We start from the raw sequence: 4,415 nt of genomic DNA, 5'->3' as shown, positions 1-4,415 counted from the left end.
AAGAGGGTGTCTCGCATCCTGCTCCCCCAAATCGTGGCCGATCAGCCGTCACGCGCGTGCGACGGATCTTCCGTTCTCACACGTAAGTTCGTCCTGACTGTCGAGGTCGTGCCTGTTCCGCGGTGATGCGTTCTCTCGTCGGCGAGGATGTCCAGAGAAATCGAGAGGGAGAGACAGAGAGAGAGAGAGGGAGAGTGAGAGAGTAAGAGAGAGAATGGACGCGTCGCCTGGTCGCCTGTTTTCCCATGGCAACGTCGTTCTATGGTGATCGAGACTTCAGCAACGATCGGGACGACTAACAGAAACGCGAGGAGAGGTAGCTCGTTTCGAGTAGGATCACAGGTTAAGGGATGAGAGATAGAATATATATACGAGTTAGACGCGGACAAACAACGTGGTCGCGACGCTTATCACCCCGTCTCATTTTTCGACTTTTGGAAAGATTTCTTTCCGATTCTTTTATCTTTTTCTTTCTCTTTCTCTCCGGTCGGAATCCTTTTCTGTAAGGACGAGGACGAGGATGATGGTTCGAGAAATACGAAGTAGGAGGCGTTATCGCAACGGGGGTGCGAAGCGTCGCGAAAGCGTCAGCCGCAGTTGTCCGTTTAGAGAGAGAGGATTAACGCTATTTGGATTAGCCGAGCGAGAATCGAGAGAAGCGAGAAACGAGACGCGAGACCCGGTATTTTTACACACGCGAATAATTTTTTGGTTGACTTTTATCGATGGCGACCGCCCCCGCGGCCGGCTTCAGTCTTTTTTTCTCTACCTTCCTTTTATCATGTTTGTAACGATCTATACACACGTGTATATATATACATATATAACTACATGTATATATTTGTACGCACTTTTGAATATTGTATACGCCGTATGCGGTCGTTGGAGGATGCGTTCGGAATCCGCGTTCAACATCCCGCCCCGCGTGTGTGTCGCTTGCCTTTCCTTTTCTCCTCTTTCCCCCTTTTCTTTATTTTTCGTTTCTTTCCCCCCACTCTTTTTTCCGCGACGTTCGAATCATTCTGGAATTAATCTCCCCCCTTTCTGGCCTTTCTCTCTTACCTCCCGCTACCCCTTCGCTGTCCCCCTTTATCATCTTCCCCTGGCTACACGCGAATCGTGAATTCCCCCCCCCCCCCCCACCGCACGCGGTGTGTTCCTCCTCTACATTTTTTCGAAGCAATTTTCGCTGTTGTACAATTTTTTGGGGGCTTTTCTCTTTTTTCCTTTTTCTACTTTTTAGCGACTCCATGATTTTTCTTACCCTTTCGATGTCTTTATTTTTACCCGCTGTTAGCTTCCTTTTTCTTTTCTCTCTTTTTGCTTTTTTTACAGCTCTCGTAACGCCTTACGGATCGTCGCGGACGATTATTTTAAGGATGTAATTTGCATTTCAACGCGGAGAGGAGAAACGCGTTTCGGTGCTCGTTGATTCGTTAGGTTGGGGGATGGATATGTTCGAACGAGGTGCAGGTGGTTTATGTGGATGCGCCGGTTGTTATCGTTAATTATAGGGTACTTGGTAACGAGATATTTGATAAAAATTTGCCGATTTTTATACGTGACTTTCGAGGTACGATATTCCAGCTTGTATGCCCGTTTTATTCTCCGTTGTTTTTCAATTCGCAGCCCCACTGAAATTTTTTAATTAACAGCACCACCGAATTTTTTTTCGTCCATTGCCCCGTCGAAATTTACCACACGCGAATGCTCATTTTCACTCGCTATGCTCGGTTCCCAGTTATCGAATACACCAGGATTAATCATAAATATTCAGCATGAAGTACAATAATGTCGCCGTATATAAACTTTCTTTATATCTTTACAATTTTTAACAATTTCATCCACTTTCGAAAATATTTCTCACGGAAGTGGAAATTAAATCGATCAATGATAGGAAACATTTTCACTGCACGAAAGAAAATCAAATTTCGAGTTCTCGTAACGCAAAGCGAAGAGCCTAATTTTTCCCGATTAATTCGCATATGTCTGCACATTTCTCTCAAGAAACATATCATGCCTCACTCTAGCACTGCCACGAGCCGCATGGCGTTACAGAGAGGATTTTTATTTCTTTTTATATAGCGATTTACGCGCTCGGTGCTGGCGCAACGAAAATGAGAAAGATTTTTACAGCGCAGAAAAAAAGAAAAAGAAAAAAAAAAATAATAACAGGCGACCGTTTTAAGCCGGACCACGAATCACGGGATACGGTCCCGTTTGCATTTCCGTTAACGCGAAGCTTTCGCGGGCCATAAGGGGCCCCGAATCTCTTCGTTTCCCAGCGACTGTGCATGTCGTTGTCGAGCATGCCGCGAATGTCGCGAGAATTTTTTAACCGGTTCACCACGTCGAAATAGCCAAGACACGCGAGATTGAAACACCGTTGAATCTCAATCTCGACCGCTGCGGGATACGGGATTCTCGCTGGCGGGCCGGGCGCCATTTTCTTGGCTGGCGCGCCGCCATTTCGCGCGCCAACGCGGTAAATTGGCGCTAAATTTAACGTACTAAATGCGTTTCGCTTCGTTGAATGAAATAACACGGTTCTATCGACTCCTGCAATTTTGTTGGTTAAGTTAAACTCGTTTTACGAAATCAAATCAAATAAAATCGATGTTTTTTGATTGATTGGAGCAATTTCTCTTGTTGGCTAGGTAAATGTTATTATTTGGTTAACCTTGTTATCGTTTTGCGGACAAATAAACGCAATTTGGCGAGTGTTTTCGGAACGGTTTCGTTGATCCGGCAAAATTGGGAGAGTTTAGTCGATAAAATTGTGGTTATTTGATCAACGAGGTGAACGTGATTCTGCGCAGTAAATTTAGCGTCGGTTTTATTAACCAAATGAACAATATCGTTCCTGTTCGAACTCGAAACATTTTATTATCAAAGTTGGCACTGTCTTACTGTTATTTAGATAAAAATGGCGTCGTTTCATCGATCAAGATCACGTGCACGTACGCGGGGATCAGTGAAACGCTTATTAATTAAATTTCACAAGCAAACGTCAGAGATTGTAATATTATAACACGGATAATACACTTCGCGGAACGAAATAGCGTTTCAGATTTTTAAGAAGAAATTTCATAGAATGTAAAGTGTTTAGATTTGATCGATCTTCTCGTAAGGCCGTGTTCGCCTCCTTCGTTTCGCCACCCTCTGTGACCCTACGCCGCATTTTTACCCATCTTATATATCATTTTTACATTCTTCGAATAATTAATTAACCTTATAGAATCTTAATCGATCGAGTAAACGTAATTGTTAAAGAATATCGATGAATTATATTATAACTCAGAATTCTCTGAACTTACATGTGTACATATTTACGAGAAAGAAAAAAGGGGGGGAAAAAGAGACGAAGAAAGAAGGAAGACGAGGCAGAAAAGGAAAGAAAGAAGGAAAGAAATACGATCGACTATTAACCACACGTAAAACAGTTCAAACGATCATATCGCGTTGCAGAGGGTCGTCGTAAATCGTGCATCAGCATAACAAATTAATATCGATATTCGACAGTTCTGCAGGATATAAAATTATTATTGCGTCGTAAACGATCAAAGGAGATACGATCGATCGTAACGTTGCATCGTGATCCACCGTACCGGGGCGAACATAATCGGACGACGAAGGATATCTGCGTGTGTACGTGCAGGGAAAAAGGAACGATAGAGGGAATATATAGAAGAAATATCATTACGTGCGTAGTTTCTGCGCTTTTTCCTCCTCTATGCGTCGACGAACTTTCGTTTCAGAGCACTCGAACCGTAGACGACCGCAAGCAAGTGTCAGAGATCTATTATCGCGGCCGATCTAGCGATGGTACGTAGCACGATCGTGTGACTTTTGCTCGATTGCATATCAATGATCAACCCCTCGGGGGAGATCAAGCTTATAGAGAAAGCGCGTAATGTGTGTAAAAAGGAAGTTATACCGGGTGTCGAAGACGGGAAGATCTCAGCTATAATTACGAGGGCTTATGGTACTCGTTGGAAGGCGGGAAAAATCGTTACTTCTTTTTCAAAATGTATCCTAAACGGAAAAAAATGATGGAAGAAATTTAAGGATAGAATTGTCATATCCCTATACAAAATTTGAGGTTAAGTGTAATAACAGATTCATATATACATATATTATAAATCACTATATATATTCGTGATCCATATTTTGGGATATACAATATTTTGTAATATTCCAATTCTCCATAACTGACATACTCAAATTACATAAAATTTCCGAAATTTATTATTCCGGGAATCGTATATATTTTCTTCATTTTCATTTTTATTAACTTTGCAATACTAACTTTGCAATTGTTATTACACTTGAACATCGCGATATTAAAAATAATAATGTTATATCGTTATACAAAATTTGAGGTTAAGTGTAATAACAGATAATATATATATTAT

Source organism: Eufriesea mexicana, unplaced genomic scaffold, assembly GCF_001483705.2.
Source record: "Eufriesea mexicana isolate 0111107269 unplaced genomic scaffold, ASM148370v2 scaffold739, whole genome shotgun sequence".
Classification (NCBI taxonomy): Eukaryota; Metazoa; Arthropoda; class Insecta; order Hymenoptera; family Apidae; genus Eufriesea; species Eufriesea mexicana.
This window is presented reverse-complemented; position numbering follows the sequence as displayed.